This window comes from Cetorhinus maximus, chromosome 25 (genome assembly GCF_964194155.1).
Source record: "Cetorhinus maximus chromosome 25, sCetMax3.hap1.1, whole genome shotgun sequence".
In the NCBI taxonomy this organism is placed as follows: domain Eukaryota; kingdom Metazoa; phylum Chordata; class Chondrichthyes; order Lamniformes; family Cetorhinidae; genus Cetorhinus; species Cetorhinus maximus.
In genome coordinates, this window is record NC_135903.1 from 22,835,002 (window position 1) to 22,855,128 (window position 20,127).

Here is a 20,127-nt window from a genome sequence, read left to right on the forward strand (position 1 = left end):
AATAAAACAGATTCCGTCCTCCCAAATTGTAACTTTCTGGTAATAAACTTGATTTGGAAATTTTCAGCTGAAGTTTACTGACCTGTTGGAATGCATGTTTACAGTGGGTTCCCATCCTATTTTTAGTACATAGATTAATGGTCAAATGTGTTTATTGGCTACGTCGTGATCTTCTAACACAATACTTTACACAAATGGCCATATTTCACTTTGTTGTAGCTGAGAGCTTGCGTATGAAAATGCACTTCTACATTGGATACAAGAACACAATCTTTGCAGTTAGCTTAAATCATAATGCAGTCTTTGAAGAGTTACTCTCCACGCACTACAAACCCCCATTCACCCATACCAACTCCACTGGCGCTAAATATTCTAGAGTTAGGGAAATAGCAGCTATTTTGTTGCTGCACTCTAGCTGAATGGCTTCCCTCTGTGCCATAATAACTCTATGACTCTATGAAATGAACAGACATACAGGCTTGATCAAAAGCCAAAGCAACAATTGCCCACTTGGCATTATAAGTTAGGGCAGAATTTTACATCTGGCGTGTGGACGCGCCCGACACGCCGGGACGTAAAATGACGCGCGGTGACGTCGGGCGTATGTCCCGTCGTCACCGTACACCGTTGCCCTATTTCACTAGGCGGGCACTATGAGAACAGAGGCGCGCCCAACATTAATTAACGGGCCAGTTGAGGCCCTTGAAGCACCAATTGTCTGTGATTTAAGGCAGCCCGTGTGATTTTCAGGGCATCGCATGGGCGCAATGGGCAGCCGGGTAGGCCACATTTTCAAAAACTTCATCCACGGGCGGGATAAGAGGGCTGAGTGGGCTGGCTAATGCGAGTTGTTAGTACTTTAGTTTATAAGGTGCTGCCGCTCGCTTAGAGCTGCTTTATCAGAAATAAGAGGCTTCAGTTCAGAGCTCTGGAGGAGTCATAACACTTGGGGCCTTCCAGGTATCAGACAACCTTCCCTTACCCTGGGAATGGGTATTGTGGTATCTGCTGGAGGCATCTCCTCTGAGGAGGAAGAGAGGGCCAGAAGGGAGAGGAGGCCAAAAGTTCCTTTTCAGCCTCCAGGGGAGCCACCCGTGGGAGGACAGGCGCAGGCACAAGGGGCGCAGGGCCAACAGGAAGTTCAAGGCGGAAGGGGCCGCAGAAGACGCCACTATCCTGCTGCCAGGGTTTACAGGCGGCAATGCAGCTACCTCAATATGTCTGAGGTGCAGTGCTGAAGCAGGCTCTGAGTCTCAAAGGTGACAGTGATCTCCATCTGTCAGATGATCGGCCCTGAGATCAGCTCCAAATGTGTGGGTGGACACCCCATGCCAGTGGTGCTGAAGGTCACAGTGGCCCTTAACTTCTATGCCTCCAGCTCTTTCCAGGGTTTGGTGGGTGATCTTTGTGCAGTCTTCCAATCAGCTGTCCACAGTTGTGCCAAGCTGGTGACAGACACTCTGTGTTCAGGCGTGCATTGACTTTCGTTCACTGCCACAGGTAGTGAGCCAGAGGCTTGGCAGCGATTGCTGGGTTCCCCCATATCCAGGGTGCAATAGACTGCACACATGTGGCCATCAAGGCGCCAGCAGGTGAGCCCGGTGCCTTCGTCAACAGGAAGGGATTCCACTCCATGAACGTGCATATAGTGTGTGATCACAGGATGCTGATTCTACAAGTCTGTGCAAGGTACCCAGGCAGCTCCCACGACGCCTACATCCTCAGACACTCCCATGTGCTGGATCTCTTCAGTGCTCCAGCCCGGCTGGATGGATGGCTGCTGGGTGACAAGGGCTATCCCCTCAGAAGGTGGGTCATGATGCCTCTCCGCCATCCAAGAACAGAAGCTGAGCAGCGGTACAATAGGAGCCACACCTCCACAAGGGCTGTGGTGGAGAGAGCCATCGGTCTTCTCAAGATGTGCTTCTGATGCCTGGACCGTTCAGAGGGCTCACTCTAATACCCCCCCAGGGTGGGTGTCACTGATAGTGGTTGCATGCTGTGCTCTCCATAATCTGGCGCTAGAAAGGGGGTACGCAGTGGAGGAAGAAGATGTCGACACAGCTGCTCTGGCAGCAGATGAGCCCAGTAGTGAGTCCAAGGACGAGCACTGTCAGGAGAACGCTGAGGGGATAGACGCAGACCTGGGCAACCTCAAGGGAGGTAGGGACACCCAGGAGGCTTTGATCCAACGCTCCTTCAGCTAGCCAACCAAACAAGAACCACCACCACATGCTGGGTCTGCAGGCTCCATACTCGAAACCTGACAGGAACATTTGCTTGGTGAACAACATGCACTTTGTGCCATTTCAATAAAGTTCAATGACAAACAAGTCACTCATAACATCATCGGTTACGCTGCACCTGCAGAACTAATAAAGCACCCAGAGGCTTGTTGAGCACAAACACATTTAATGGTGTGCTGCCTGGCATACATAAAACAAATTAAATGGAAAGGTGTTCTCCATCACAGCTAATAATAATTTAAAAGTGGGTGCAAAAAATACCAGTGATAAGCCCGTGTTGTGCTTAAGGTGCTTTAAGTTTTTGTTTGCGAGTGCTACGCCTAGGTGCTCCCACCTCGCCGGCACTGGCATTGGAGACCGCCTGCTCACCCTGCTGTCTTGTTGGCCTTGAGGACCTTGGCGGGCGTCCTCTGGCCTGTGGAGCCTGTGCTGGCCCTGCCTGGGAGGGAGCAGCCAGTGGCACAGTTGGCATCTCCCCAGTCACCGCAGCCACATTGGATGCCACGGTCACTGGCAGTGGGGTGGAGGAGCTGCTGCCGTCATCCGGAGCGCCCTGAGAGGAGCCCGCAGAGACAACAAGCAGCTCGTGCACCAACATCAGGTCGCTTTGGACCTCCCTGCTCACCATTTATGGACAGGCACCTAGCTGGAGACTGGGATACTGGGATCCCAATCCATCTCCCACACTGACACTGAGGTCATTGCCGGTGTGAGGGTTTGCAGGCCCGAGCGCAAACCCAGGAACCCCTGATTCAGCTCCTGGAGGAGCCTCTTCATGAGAGTCGCCACTCTCTCCATGGAGGAGGCATTGTGCTTGGCCACGAGGGTCATTGCATTGCTCATGCTCCGCGGTGAGCGGTGGGCCTTCAGGCTCCTCACCCCAATGGGCTCCTGGTGAGCCTGAAAGGAAGAACAAGGACATGCCATTGGTTGAAGTCATTACACTGTTACTGTGCATGCCTGGCACCCATTTCAGGGTGCCCTCGTCTTCACATTATCTATGGGGATTCCATGTTAGAGGCTCACATCAATATAGAGACCGCAGTGGAATGGTTGCTGTTACAGACATTCTGACCTCAGTGCGCTGCACTCTTACCTCCCTGTGGCACCCCAACCTCACCGCGGCCGGTTGGCCTAGGCACATGGCACCTCTCCAGCTCCAGGGCCTCCTGCTCGTATTTACTCAAGATTAGAAGGTGGGGCGGTCCTCCACCAGTCCATAACCTTTCAGCGTTGTTATGGGATGTCTTCTCCTGAAAGGAGGGAGGACCATTGATTAGTCCACCCTGTACCTGCAGCGCCATTGCAGCCTGGCCAACCCCACCTGAGGAACACCTCGCAGGGCTCAGCCCATTCGTGACCCTGGAGCCACAAGACACTCAGTCCAAGCAGCCAGGGCTCACCCCCCTTGCCCAGATGCTGCCTCACTGACATTTGCCACTTATACTGTAAGAACTCTGAGCTCTGCGGAGGGGTGGTGGGAGGGCGCTCCTAACGGCTGTGCTAAGTGACCCATGCCAAACATAGTACTCACCCTTCCTGATCGCAGATCATTGAAGCGCTTACAGCACTGCACCCATGTGCACCTCACCACATCATGGCTACTGACCCTGGATGCCACCTCCTCCCAGACATGTTTGGTGAGGTGGGGGGGGCCTCCTCCTCCCGTCCCTGGGGACAAGTATATCCCGGCGTGCTGCCCCCTCCTCCAGGAGAGCAGTGAGACACTCCTCGGAAAACCGCGGGGCCGACTGCCCCACCCACCTGCCCTCCCGCCTGCCATGTTCAGGGCTGAGGTTCCCCATACCGAGGGTCCTCCAAGTCAAAGGCAGCCTTGACTGAAATTGGCCACTGGGTCACCATCGGACAGGGCGGATATTGAGCTCCCGCCCATTCTCGCTGATGCCGCTGTTGCTTAGCATGCTGGGCAGGCCTTAATTGGCCCGCCCGCGTAAAATTGGCGGTGTGGAGCCGATCGCAGGCAGCGGCCGGGCTCTTGACCGCCCCCACCTGCACCAGCTGAGCCCACACGACGAATGTAAAATCCTGGCCTTATTTTCTTAAATTCCAAGCACCGGGCCCCCAGGGATCAGTTGGATGAGGGTTAGGTACATGAATACTTCTACTTCAGGAATGAAGACAGGATTACCAAAGATAACATTTTCATCGACAGCACAGCCTTGATTAAAGGATTCATCAGCTGCCAGAGAGCTGCAGTTTGGGGAGGAGTGCAGGAATTTGGTTTATAAATCATACTACAGAATTATAATGAGATCTGTGACCAGTGAAATTTTCATCCCTCAAAAAAGTGGTGTGATATTACTCAAAGCGGAATTGGTAGCTGACTGATTTCGTACACACAATGAATTCGATACACCATTATCCCTCAATGCAATTGTGTTCTTTGAAGCCAAGGGAAAATGACATTTTGCCGAGCAGAGTGTTTGCAGGTGTCCCCCCTGTATTCATTAGACCCAGCTCAATGTGTTTGCAATCCCTAATGTTCGAGCAGGGGTTAATAAAATCAGAATAGCAAACTCTGTATGTGTGCTTGTTGTCCACAATTGCAGTTCTTGTCAGGTTGTAACATTGTTTTTTTCTGCTGAGTGTACCATACTGTTTGCTTGATACCCATACTGACATTTAGGGTGGGAGAGGTGAGAGGGGGTATTTAAATATGAAAAATCCCAAAAACCAGCCCTGTTGCCATTTTTACAAGGAAGATTCCATCGTCTGTATCACATTCACAAAAGGCAGGTGCCTCATTAAAATATTGAAATCAGGTTCCTTCCTGGGAGCGGCGATTTAGATCTAACACTGGTTGACCAGATTTCCTAGAGCTTTAGAAACTCATTGGCTAAATGGAGACAGGAGCAGCTGGAACAAGCAAGTGGGTGCTTTCTGCGAACCAGGAGAGTCATGAATGCTGCTTCCCGGCCTCTCAAGGACATGTTCTGCTGATCGCTGCCTCTCCACGTGCCATAATTGGCCACCGTCATTCCCTACCGACTCCATCATGTCCTGATGTTTGCCCCCTCCCTCCTTGCTGGCTTACTACAAGTTACCTACCCCCGTCACCCCCATACCCTTATCTTTTCCAAATGTTATTGACCATCCCCAGGGATACCCTGTGCAGCATTCTACAACTGGCTTTCTCACCTGGCTACCAGACAAGCCTGTCAATCTGCCATTAAATATGTCAGGACCTCTGCTCTCCCAGGATTTCCATGCTTCTACCAGCCCCCGCACTCCCTCCCCACCTTCCCAAAAATTCCAGAGCCTTAGTCTTTGTGCCAAAGAAGTTGTGCGGCCATTCTGCTACTATGATGTGAGAATTGCCTTGCCCCATAAAATACTTTAAAGATGAAGTCAAAAGACTTTTTCAACTTGCCGGTTATCTTAAAAAATGTTAATTAGTCAGAAGACTCACCATGAGCAGTATAAAACCGCAGAAAATTACTTTGTCCGGCTTTCTACATAGTGCCTAAATTCAGAAATTGATGCTCTGAAAGTCTGGGCTCCTTGCTGGGCTTATCTGGGCGTTAAAAAATGGAAGGTTAAAATAATTCAAGACAATTGGATATTTCAAGATGGCTTTCAACAAACCAAGGAATACATTACTCATGGTAACTCTGCTGCTGATAGTTTAAGTAAGATGAATTAATGGTAATGGAATTGATAGTATGACAGACACATTTGTTTAAATTATAGATAAAAAGTCTTCATGCTGAGAAAATTGTGTTGCTGAATGATAGTTCTGCTTTAACAAAATTATATATCTTTAGAAATACGAATTAAATCAAACACTTCGATTTGCAGTTTTGTAATTCTACAAATACGTAATGTCAACAGATTTATTGTTGGGTACTTCCTTCATAAAAAAACTATTTACTGTTTGGCAAGATAACTAGGCAGATCATCTGGTGGCAAATTAATACTTATCTAATAAAATAGTGTACTTGCCTATCCTTACGGCATGATTTCTCCCTTATAGATGTGAGGGTTGTAAACCCTGCCATGTAAATAAACTCGCACAGTTAGACATAAAATAAATTGATAAAAGCAAAATACTGCGGATGCTGGAAATCTAGAACAAAAACAAAAATACCTGGAAAAACTCAGCAGGTCTGACAGCATCTGCGGAGAGGGATACAGTTGACGTTTTGAGTCCGTATGACGCTTCATCAGAACTAAGACATATAGAAAATAAATTGAACTTTTCAAAGAAAAACTGGGCATTCACCCAGCATCCTGGTCAATATTTATCCCTCACCAGAACAGTAGATTATATGATCCTTAACCTCACAGGTGTTTGTGGCACCTTGCTACAAGCAAATTGTCTGCTGCATTTCCTTACAAACAGCAGTGAAGCTCTTTGTGATGAGATGAGGTTGTGAAAAGTGTGATGTAAATGAAAGTCCCTTCTGCCATTATTGCTGCCCGGTGGCAAGGGTTTTAATGAATTAAATTGACACTTTTGGGTTGTTTGTACACACCCATAGGGCAGGATCTTATGAGTCGGCGAGCGGGGGCGGGGCCCACTCGCCGATGCGTAAAATGATGTGTGGTGACGTCGGGGGGAACTCCCAATGTCACCGCGCCTGACTTAAATTTTCAGGAAGGCGGGAGTGCAGCCAAATCAACTGTGCACCTGCCGACCTGTCAATGGCCAATTGAGGCCACTGACAGGGTCAATTAAGTAATTAAAGGGCCTGCCCGTCCAACCTCAAGATTGGCGAGCAGACCAGGAGCCCCGGCAGAAATTAGAAAAAACATGAAACCTCATCCACGGGTGGGATGAGGTTTCATGTAGGCTTTAAAAATTTTTAATAAAGATTTTGTAAAAATTATGGACATGTCCCAACTCATGTGACATTGTCACATGAGGGGACATGTAAAGGAAATTTTATTTTTCTATTTTTGTCTTTTTTATATGTAGAGCCGATCTCCCTGAGACAGCACTTAGCTTCAGGGAGATGAGTGCGCTCTTTCGTGTGCATGCGCGAAAGAGCGCACTCTCGATTTTGGGATATCCCCCCCCAACCTACACAGGGAGCACACAGTGGTTCTGTGCTGACGTCATGCTGGGCGGGCCATAATTGGCCCGCCCACATAAAATGGTGGTGCGCTCCCAATCGGGGGGAAAGTTCAGCTCATAATTTCAAGTTCAGTTCAGTTCAGCTCAGCCAGTTAAAAAATGGATTAACAGTGGTTTAAAGTAGAAATGGAATTCTCTTCTCCAAACATCAGCTAATTTTGAGTCAGCCTGCAAATTTACAACTGTCACAGTTGGTTGGGAGAAAAGGGATTACTCCCTGTGACAGGTTCAATAAAATTTGATGCATTTTATTCCCTTCCTTCGTTTCCTAATTTTACCACTCCAGATGTTCCAAGAAATGCCTCTGTTCAAGAAAAGACAATAAATTTTAAAAACGTAAGGTTCATAATACGATAGAGAACTAAGCTAAATAAAGAAAGTACGGGGGAGAGCTTAAAAAGGGAATCAAAGGAGCACAGAGAGTATTAGAATAGATTAATGACTATTCATAAAAGGGACCCCAAAAGTCTTTTATAAGCTAATGAATAGTAAAAGGGTAGTCAAAGGAAGGATGGGACCATTTAAGGATTAGAAAGGCGATATGCTTATGGCTGAGGTATTGAATGAATACTTTAAATTTTTCTTCACCATGAAAGAAGTTGCTGCCAAAGTAGCAGCAAAAGAGGCAGCAGTCATATTGGATAGGTTGAGAATAGCCAAAAAGGAGGTACTGTACTTAAAAGGTTAGCAGTCCTCACAGTGGAAATGTCATCCAATCCAAGTGAGATGCATCCTAGATTACTGAGGAAATTGAGGATGAAAATTGCAGGGGCTCTGGCTACAATCTCCTCCTTAGACACAAGGACGGTACCGAAAGATTAAGATTGCAAATGCCAAAACCTGTTTAAAAAATTGGAGTGGGATTAAGCCGGCAGCTACAGGCCAGTAAACCTAACATTGGTGTTTGGGAAACTTCTACAGCAATAATCTGGTGCTTTGATTTGGCATTTTGAAATGTATGGGCTAAGCACTGAAAATCAGTACAGATTTGTTAAATCATGTTTAACTAACTTGATTGGGTTCACTGATGAAGTAACAAGAGGGTTAATGAGGGTAGTGTGTTTGCTGTTGTTTATATTGACTTTCAAAATTTGTTTGCCAAAGTTCACATAATAGATATGTTCGCAAAATTAAAACCCATGGGATTAAAGGAACAATGACAGTGTGGATACAGGGACACAGAGCAGTGACGTGCAGCTGTTTGTCAGACTGGAAGAAAGTATACAGTGATGTTTCCTGGAGGATGGCATTAGGACTACAGCGAATTTTAATATAATGACCTGAACTTGAACATAGAAGGTATAATTTCAAATTTGTAAATGAGATGAAAGTCAGAAATATAATAAACACTGAGGAGGATAGGAACAGACATCAGGAGGATAGATAGACTGATGAAATAGGCCGACACATGGCAAATTAAATTCATCATAGACCAGCATGAAGCCATACATAAGGGTCGGAAGAATGAGGAGAAGCAATGTAAACTAGATGATATAATTTTAAAGGGATGCAGGAACAGAGAGACCTCTTCGTATGCACAGAAATCTTTGAAGGTGGGATGGCTGTTTAAGAAAAATTGTATAGGAACAGGAGGAGGCCAGTTAACCCCCTGAGCCTGTTCTGCCATTCAGTGAAATTGTGGCTGATCTGTGACCTAATTCCATATAGCTGTCTATGCCTCACATCACTTAATACCATTGGATAACAAGAGCCTATCAATCTCAGTTTTAAAATTAACAATTGACCTGGCATCAATTGCTATTTGTGGAAGACAGTTTCAAACTATTTGTGTGAAGACGTGTTTCCTAATTTCACTCCTGAAAGATTTGGCTCTATATTTTTGACTATGACTTCTTGCCCTAGGCTTAGCAGAAATAGTTTCTCCCTATCTACTCTATCTATTTCCCTTAATATCTTAAAAACTTCAATCAAATCACCCCTTAACTTTCTAACTTCTAGAAAATACAACTCTAATTGTGCAATTTCTTCTCATAATTTAGTCCTTGGAGTTCAGGTATTATCCTGGGAAACCTGTGATCCAAGGTCAACATATCTTTCCAAAGACATGGTGCCCAGAACTGCCCAGAGCTCCAGGTATGGTCTGACCAGGGCTTTGTATACCTGTATATCTGACCCCTTGTATTTCATTCCTCTAGATATAAAGGCCACAATCCTTTAGAATTTTTGATTATTTTCTGTGCCTTTTCATGCTTTTTTAATGATCTTTGTATCTGGACTGTCAACTCTCTTTGGATCTCCACTGTTTCTAACTTTTCACCTGTCAGAAAATATCCTGTTCTGCCTTTCTAGGTCCAAAGTGTTTGACCTCACATTTGCCTACTCTGAAATCCATTTGCCCACAGATTTGCCTTTCTAACATTGACAATGTTCCTCTGTGATTAGCTAGTTGGCAATTCAGTTCAAGTGGGATATGATCTCCACATCAAGTTTTTCTTCCTGAAGGGCAGAATGCTTCACATCTATATGGTGCCCTATCCAGTATTCGTCAATCCCCACTGAGAATTAGTTAAATTACTACTGACTATCTAAGGCAAGCAGGTTGGTGGACAGGTGGTTGCGGAACCTCAGCATTCTGATTGGCTATCAATTATCCCTACTGATGGCACCTTTATTTTATTTTTGATGAATTTAATAAAATTTGTGGTCATTTTTAAGAAGTTGTAAATATTGTCAGGGGACTAAGACCTCACACTATATATATTTTATAAACTATATATAGATAACCTCATGGCTAATTTCTAAAATTTTAAAAACTGGACAAAGACCTTTTAAAATGACTGAAGCTATGTCTGTCTGTGACCCCTGAACAAAGGAGCTACCATGGCAGTATTGCAGAAACCTGCACCACGTAATCTCTGAAGAGATATTGACAATCCCCTGTGGGCTGCAGAGATCAAATTCAAAGAGAACTGTACAAAGGCCATCTGAATTTCATAAACCAGGCTGGCCAACTGAAGCCTATCCACCTTCTAGGACAAAGGAGCCCACAACCTTCCTTTCAAGTCTTAATGGTTGGAACATTTAACCATCTTGAGAACCAAGATGAGGGATACATACCCTTTGTCAAAGACACTGTGAAGAGGTGGCAATCATGTGACATGAACCTCTAGCTGGTGGAACCATTTATATTGTCTTGCTATACTGAAAACTCAGTCTGTCATTTTAACATCTACAAGCAACAGCACAGAAAAGGGAGTCTGCCCTGATTGAATACCTGGCCCCATCTATACTGTTTATACTAGAACTTCTGTACCATCGCCTACAAGACTGATTCATCTGTGCATGCCTATCTTATTGTATGGAGTCAACTCTACTGGAAAAGTGAATTATACAGCATCAGTTTTCAACCTGCAGACCTCTGTGAAAGAATATCTCATTGGAATTTGGTTCTGGACCCTAAACACGTGAAACAATAATTCTTTCCTCTGTGGTCTTTGCCCTGTAAATCTTTCTTTTCTCTATCCTCTTTTACTGCATGGGTGCACAGGGGGCTATGTCCAACAATGTTTTAAGTGTGTGCAAACAAACTAATCCCTTGAATTCATCCTACCTTGAGTTTGCTGTGGGGTTATTAATGGAAATTGAATCACACCAGAACTGAAGGTTTGGGAAAAGCGCCTCCGCTTATAAAGGGGGATGCAAACCAAAACACATATTTGTTTACGGACAGGTGGTGAGAGAAAAAGTCAGGACAGTTTAGATTAAACTCCCACTTGTCCAGGAAAATACCATGATTGAAACAATAGTTGGACTGAAAAAGACAACAGAGTAATCCCAAAGAAAGCAGTGACTTTTGTGAATTATTTAAATGCTATCAAAAAGAAAAAGTTTTGTATAAATTGCTACTTTAATAATAACACACAATGTTCAATTTCCTTCATATAACTTGCTGGAGACTGTAACCTGTAGAATAAATATATTTTTATATTTAATGGATTTTTATTTGGGTTTTGCTGAGAAACGAGACATTTTTGTCAAAGATTTTCATCTTGCACTCATCAGGACAATTCTCAAGAATGCCAAATGTAAAGGTAACAGCAATTTATATTGTATGAGAAGCGAGTGCTGATTGGTTGGCAAATGGACTGATTGGTAGAGGTGTTGCCATGGGAAATTGATGGTGTTGATGGTGACTGATAACTAACTGCCAAGCATTGTTTGAAATTTAAACCAGACAGATTGACTCTGATTGGTCATGAGCCAGTGAATGGCTGTTACTTATTTTGTTTAGCTGAAATAGGTGGGATGTGTGTACATGTTCTTTCTGTCTGCAAAGAACAGGGCCCTGTGTGTTAATATATGTAACTTCCAGTACATGCAAATGCACCACACTGCGAGCCCAACTGACAATCTTAAATTGGTTTTCAGCATAATTTTTAGTGTACTGGGGATTATTTAGCAAATGTTGTCCAATCACAGAATCATATCTAATATTGGGCACTGTGTGTTTTGAGTTTTGCAAGCACAGGCTGGTTGGTTACAGTCTGTACCCTGTCCATTGTGAACAATGGAAGGGACATGCTATTTGATAAAATCAGCCAGTCTTTGGGATGTACAGCTTACATACCTAGCATCATACTGGCACTGAAATTCATATGCCACATTACTCATTTGCGTGATGGACAGAACATCTTTTTGGCTTGACGGCAGCATCCTGTTAATGGCGAATATCACTCATAGTGCTACTGCATAGTAGCAGTGTGAAACAGCTAGCTTTACCTGTTGCTAAAATTTTTAAGATACCTTGCCCTTCCAGGATAATTTGAGTGACAGCAATTCTCTGGTTCATTCCTCAGGGCAATGCCTTAACCAATCAGAGTCAAGCTGCCTGGTTTAAATATCAAACAATGCTTGGCAGTTCACTGTCAGTCACCATCAACTGGTGCATTCTCCATGACAATGGCTCTACCAATCAGAGTCCACTTTCCAATGAATCAGCACTCTCTTCTCACACAGCATAAATTGTTGTTCCCTTTACATTCGGTATTCTTGCGAATTGTCCTGATGAGTGCAAGACAAAAAGCTTCCACAAAAATATGTCTTTTCATATATGAAGTTCTGGATTTTTATTTGCATGGTTGTACAAATTTAGGGGCTGGTATTCTTTATTTTTATTAGCGTTCAAATCAACCTTGATAATTGTTGTAAATTATTACAATTTTTCAACAAACTGTGATGGATGTTAGAGTCTTAGAATCATCATGGCCAGAATCCTCAGGTCAGCATGCAGGGGTGGGCCCAGCATGCTGACGTGCAAAATGATGCGCGGTGACATCGGGCGTGCGTCCCAACATCACCGTGCGTCATTCTGATCTTCAGTTCGGCGGCTGCGCACCAGAGTCAAACTGTCAAAGGCCTATTAAGGCCATTTAAAAACTAGTTAAAATAATTAACGGAGCTGCCCGTCCAACCTTAAGGTTGGCGGCCTTCTCATTTATCATGAAACCTCATCCACAGGCGGGATGAGATTTCATGAAGTGTTTATAAATTCAATTAAAATTTTTATTAAAGTTTATTGACATGTTCCAGCTCATGTGACACTGTCACATGAGGGGACATGTCTTAAAAATTTTATTTTTCTTTATTTAAATTATTGATAATCAAAGTAATCTCCCTGAGGCAGCTCCGTGCCTCAGGGAGATTTCTGCGCTTTCTCACGTGCATGCACGAAAAAGTGCAGGCCTCGACTCAGCCTCTTCCCCCCACCCGCACAGTGCTTCCAGACGCGCATCATGCTGGGCGGGCCTTAACTGGCCAGCCCATGTAAAATGGCGGTGCGCAGCCGATCGCAGGTGGCAATCGGCTTTGCGCCCACCCTTGCCCACTCCCGCTCAGCCCCACCGATGGGGAGAAAATTCTCACCCATATGCTACAGCAAGAAGGAGTCCATTCAGTCTGTCATGTGTGTGCAATCTCTCTGAAAGTGCTGCCAAATTAGTCCCACTTCACCTTTTCCCTAGAACCTGCAACTCTTTAAGTACATGTCCAACTGCCTTTTAAAATGATTCCACCACTCTTTAGATAATGCATTCCAGACTTTAACAAATCCTTGTGTGCAGAATTTCTTCATTTCCACTTTAGTTCTTCTGCCCATTATTTTAAATTTATGACCTCTGGTTACTGGCTCACTTATGAGGAAACAGTTTCCTTCTGCTTGATCTATCAAAATACTCTCTTAATTTTGAGTATCTTTATTAGTTCTCTCTTTAATTTTCTCAACTTTAAGAGGAACAATAGCAGCTTTGCCAATCTCTCCATGTAGCTGAATTCCCTCATTCCAGGTATTAACCTGGTAAATCTCCTCTGCACCCTCTCCAAGGTCTTGATGTTATTCCTAAAGTGTGGGGCCCAGAATTATACACAATACTCCAGATAAAACCTAACCATTGATTTGTAAATGTTTAGCATGACTTCCTTGTTTTTGCATTCATTGCCCCTAGTACCAAAGCTAAGGATCCCATGGGTTTTCTTAACTGACTTCCTCAACTTGCCCAGCCAGCTTTAAAGATCTGTGAATATGCACCCCCCTCAAATAGTACAAGTTAGATTATGCTGCCTCTCTCCATTGTTATTTCTCCAAAGGTGCATCACTCCACATATATCTGTGTAAACCTGCTGTGTGTCTGCCCATTTCAGCATGCTGTCTGTTCTTCTGAAATCTGCTATGATGCTCACTACTGATCACATTGTTAAGTTTGGTATCATCCCCAGGGGCTGAAGCCTCCAGTCGGTGTGTGAGGGCAGGCCCGACACACCGAAGCGTAAAATGACGCGCGATGACGTTGGGCACATGTCCCGTTGTCATCGCGTGCCATCGCGATATTTCGTTCAACGGCCTATTAAGGCCATTAAGAAAGTAATTAAGCTTGTTAAGGACACTGCTTATCAAACTTTAAGGTTGGTGGGCAGCCGATAAACCCAAGTGGCCTGCACGTTTTTCAGGAAACCTCATTCACGGGCGGGATGGGGTTTCCTGAAGCTTTTATAAAATCAATAAATTAATTTTCCCACCTTTACAAGCATGTCTCAACTCATGTGACACTGTCACGTGAGGGGACATGTTTAAATAAATTTCACATCGTTTATTAAACTCTTTTATAATCTATTCAATCTCCCGAGGCAGCTCTGTGCACATGCGCGAAAAAGCGCAGGCCTTGACTGTCCCTCCCGCCTCCTGCCCCTACCAGTAGCGCTGAGCGCTACCAGCCGCGTGTTACGCTGGGCGCGCCTTAGTTGGCCCACTTGCGTAAAATGGTGGCGCGCAGCCGATCGCGGGCGGCGATCGGCTCCGTGCCTGCCCCCACCCGCTCCCGCCCAGCCCACCCGCCAAAGGAAAATTCCAGGCCCAGGTTTTCAAAATGTACTCCCCAAACTCAGTCCAGGTCATTTATATAAATAACAAGAAAAGCAATGGTCTTATTTCCAGTCCCAGGGGGATCTTATTGCATACTTCTCTCCAGTCAGAAGAAAAAAACATCCATTCATGTTATTAATATATCTATCCATCTGAATCACTGACTCTGTGAGAACTTCTGTATTTAATAATCCAGACCAATATGAGGCTGATACTATAATATAAAAAACAGTTTGCTCAAAATACTATTGTATACCACATACAAAACATGATAATTAGTCATTAAATTGGGAGTACCCAGCACTGATGGAGTTCATTCATTGGCGTTTTTGTTTAATATAGTTTCCTCATGCATGATTATATTTTAGTTGATAGTTTGGCTCAGTGCTGGTATTCTGGCATCGAATTCAGAGGGCTTTTGAGTTCAGGATTGAACACATAATCTTGGCTCACAGAGCAGTACAGTGATTGAGGGAGGATTGCATTGCATGAGCAGCTGTGTTTTGGATGTCCTGTCTGAAGTTAAAGATAGCATGCCACTATGTCAGGAAGATATAATAATTTCCATAATGTTATTGGAATTTATTGTAAAATAGAGTAATAGTGGGATGTGTCTATGCGTGTGGCTGTGTGTGTGTGTGTGTGCATGTGCTTGCGTGAGACTTAATTGAATTCGAGGCAGCTAGTCTGGGTGCTTTGATGTAAGAAGAGAAGTTAGGTTTGAAATATTAATTAGGTAAACATGGGCAAGTTTTAAAATGTGAAGTGTAAAGAGAACATTTGCATTTTAAAACAAACTATAGCAGCTTGAATTTAAAGGAGGTGGGGTGTAATGTATACCTAGCCAGCAGAAGTAGTAAGAAATAGTGTGTTGATTTATTTTTCCTAAAGATTACTGGTGCAATTGGCACTATGATGGGTTTTTTATTCGTACAGTGATCAAGTTCAAAAGCCATAGTGAAACAATGGGAATTTGCAATAAAGAGGAAAATGTGTATAAAGGAGAGAAGGCTGTGTGTAAGGGAGGCAGTTTAAGATCCAACAAGTGTGTAAAGCCTGCAGCCTATATGTACCAAACTGCTGCCTTCATGGACTGAAGTTAAGAGAACTTACTTTGAATCCGACTGTTCAGGGTATCGTTTAATTTGCCTGAGCCTTTTAAAATCTATGTGTCTTACTGTTGCCTTAATGAAAGATTAACTGGGAGTTAAATTGATTAGGGGATTTAGAAGCTATTATAGTAGTAATTTGTAGACATATGTATGTGCTTATAATATTTTCTTTTATTAATAAATGTTTAATTTAGTTTTACAAAAATCTCTTAAGACTCAGTGGTCTTATTACTGAATTCAAAGCCTGCATCTCAGAACATACAAACAGTTGTTTCAAGTTTCCCTCTGGAATTTGAACAGTTCAGCATTTACCATCTGCTGTGTCATAACAACTATTTAAAGAATAGGAGGGGGAATACATCAATGTTCTGCCCCATAATTATCCTTCAACCAACATCATCAGAAACAGATAAACTGGTTGTTTGTCTTATTGTTGTTTGTGGGACCTTGCTATGTGCAAAGTGGTTGTCACATATTCCTGCAAAATAACAGTGACTACACTTATAAAGAAAATACTATTGATTATTGTGAAACAGTTTGGGATGTTCTGAGGACATGAAAAAAGCTGCATTATCACGAGGTCTTCCAATCCTTCAATTATTATTGAAGTTGCCACCTTTCTGATGACACATTAAACCAGGAGCTCATCTGCGCTGCTAGGTGAATGTAAAAGATCCCCTGACACTATTTCAAAGGGCAGGGGAATTTTCCAAGTGTGCTGGCCAAAAATGATTTCTCCACCAATATCATTAAAACAGATTATCTGGTTATTTATCTCATTACTGGTTTGTAGGATGTTGCTGCACACAAATTGCTTGCAATGCTTCCCTGCCGTACAATGGTGGTGAGACTTCAAAATGTACTTGGTTAGTTATGAGGCACTTTGGGATGGCCTTACGTCATGAAAAGCACTATATAAATGCAAGTTCTTTCTTCCTTCTTTCATAACGCTGCTCCCTCCAGGTTTTGGTTGTTTCTCCTTCATCTTTCATGAATCTGTTCTTGGACCTCTACTGATTACTAGTTGCTCGCAGATGAGGGAGATCAGAGGGTAGAGTCCAAGGAAGAACTGGATAGTTTTTGGTGAAGATGTAGATCTGGATCTGGACCCTGGAATTTTTTTAATGATCCGTTAACTTTGGGAGTTAGGGTGAATGTACTTTTTTTTTATAATGTTGTGGGATGTTTAGTTAGAATGTTGTTGATTTTATTAGAATGTTGTTGATTGTCTCAGCTGCTGTGGTGGAATTTGCCACAGCTGTCAAAATATGAGCAGCGTTTTCAGAGCAGTTTATTGGATCTGGTTTGGCTTGAAGCCACCTGAGACGGAAGCTCTTAATAAAAAAATTTCTTTTTTCAGCTTTGCAGTTACAGGGCATTGACCAGATGAGGAAAAGCAAGGGAAGAGCTGCATTATTGTAATAACATTGAGTTAAGACAGCGTGGCAGATGCATGCACCCTACTGAGTGCCCATTTCACTTATTCTAACTGAGATCACTCCCTGATGCAGTCGACCTGGGTTTCCTGTTTGGAAATAGCTCCAGTGTCAAGAGATTTTGCACTTGCAGGCACTCATGAAAGCCGTCAGGCACCTTATGATGAGGGTCATTGGCCTGAAACACGTTTCACTCCACAGGTGCTGCTTGATGTGCTGGGTATTTCTGGCAATTTCTGTTCTTGTTCCAGATTTCCAGTATCTGCAGTATTTTGCTTTTGTCTTGTTATGAAACCCTCATTAGCTTTCTGGGGTGTGCTACTGAAGCATATATGCCACAAAATGTTTTCAGCTGATTTGAACAATCAACAGGCATTCACCAATTGATTCAGTGAGGCAGGAGCAACTATCAGCCAAGGTTACCACACCTGAATGCTGTAAAATGACCTTGCTAAAAATTGTGCTAATGTGATTGTCAGATGAGAATGGAATCAAACTTGTCTGGTATATCACTAAGAATAACCATGAGGATGAGACATGGAGACCAATTGTTCTTTATATGACCGTAATGTCAGCACCTTCAAGTGAAGAGAGTGGAAAACTGGAAATGTGAGAACTCTATTCACAGAATCACAGAATTACAGTGCAGAAGAGGTCCTTCAACCCACCGAGTCTGCACCGACATGTGAGAAACACCTGACCTACCTACCTAATCTCATTTACCAGCGCTTGGCCCATAGCTTTGAATGTTATGACGTGCCAAGTGCTCATCCAGGTACTTTTTAAAGGATGTGAGGCAACCCGCCTCCACTACCCTCCCAGGCAGCGCATTCCAGACCGTCGCCACCCTCTGGGTAAAAAAGCTTTTCCTCACATCCCCCCTAAACCTCCTGCCCCTCACCTTGAACTTGTGTCCCCTCGTGACTGACCCTTCAACTAAGGGGAACAGCTGCTCCCTATCCACCCTGTCCATGCCCCTCATAATCTTGTACATCTCGATGGGTCACCCCTCAGTCTTCTCTGCTCCAACAAAAACAACCCAAGTCTATCCAACCTTTCTTCATAACTTAAATATTTCATCCCAAGCAACATCCTGGTGAATCCCCTCCAGTGCAATCACATTCTTCCTATAATGTGGTGACCAGAACTGCACACAGTACTCCAGCTGTGGCCTCACTAAGGTACTATACAACTCCAACATGACGTCCCTACTTTTATAATCCACGCCTCGATTGATAAAGGCAAGTGTCCCATATGCCTTTTTCACCACCCCACTAACATGCCCCTCCGCCTTCAGAGATCTATGGACACACACGCCGAGGTTGCTTTGTTCCTCAGAACTTCCTAGTGTCATGCCGTTCATTGAATACTTCCTTGTCAAATTACTCTTTCAAAAGTGTATCACCTCACACTTTTCAGGATTAAATTCCATCTGCCACTTATCTGCCCATTTGACCATCCCGTCTATATCTTCCTGTAGCCCAGGACACTCAACCTCACTGTTAACCACCCGGCCAATCTTTGTGTCATCCGCAAACTTACTAATCCTACCCCCCATATAGTCATTTATTGAAGTAATAAAACAGTGAAACTGCAGCACTTTTTGTGAAACCAGGGAAATATTAATAACAGTCTCTTCAAAACTACAAGTAGGTGGGATTACCAATGCAGGAACTAATTGAACTGTTCCAAAGACAAAGACACTGCCTGTTTTGTTACTGCCTGGGGATTCTCCAGGTGACTATTAAGCTATTGCCTAAGATGAAACTGAGTGAATTGAGAGTTTGTATCAACTGTATTGCTGAGATCAATACCAAAATTCAATAAGGTGAGGTTCGAGAAGGCCACCTGTTGAAGTATAGAACATGATGTTAAATCCAAAGTCAGAGTATCTGAATTTAAGTGACAGAATAAATTATTGGAGTGATGTTGATTGAAAAAAAAAAGCTAGATTAACTGGAGAAAATGGAGCAAATACACTCAGCCAGAAAATGTACATCATCATGTGAAATAGGGCCATTCAGAGAATGAGATGCAGCTTGCACCAAATCAGTGGAACAGGCACTTTTGTGTAAAAGAAGCTCTGGGTTGAGTCCACAATTCTGATCTATGCCTTTCTTAATTTTTACTAGGCACCGAGGAGCAGCACAACACTTTTTTACCCATTGGGGAAAGAACAGTATTTGGAGCATGAGTTACCCAATATTGCCTCTTCATTCTTGCAAGCACTCAATAGCTTGAAAGAAACATTTCTCCCCACATTCTAGTATAGGAACTGATGCATGAACCAGTAATACACAGTCTTTGGGCATTAAAAAGACAGTAAAAGATTTACTCTTCCCACTTCCTGAAAGCAATAACTCAGGCAGATGAGACTGTGCTGGAGTGGTAATGTCACTGGAATAGTAATTTAGACACCCAGGCTGATTCCCTGGGGGCATAGGTTCAAATCCCACCATGGCAGCTTGTGGAATTTAAACTCAATTAATAAACCTGGAATTGAAAGCTATCCACTAGCAATGATGGCATGATAACTATCATTGATTGTTGAAAATTCATCTGGTTCACTAGTATCCTTTAGGGAAGAGAATTTGCAATCCTTGCCTACATGTGACTCCAGGTCCACAGCAATGTGGTTGATTCTTAACTGCCGTCTGCAATAACCTAGCGAGTCATTCAGATCAAGTGCAGAAAATGCAGGCTAAATGGCCATTATTAATGTGTGAGCTGACCAATGAACCTTCACATTCAACTGTGGGGTACCACAGTCAAGTCTAATTTTGTCCTCACACTTTTCCAATAGATTCCACTAGACAGCACTGAGGAGTGATAAATCTGGATGATTTTACTCTCTTCTCAT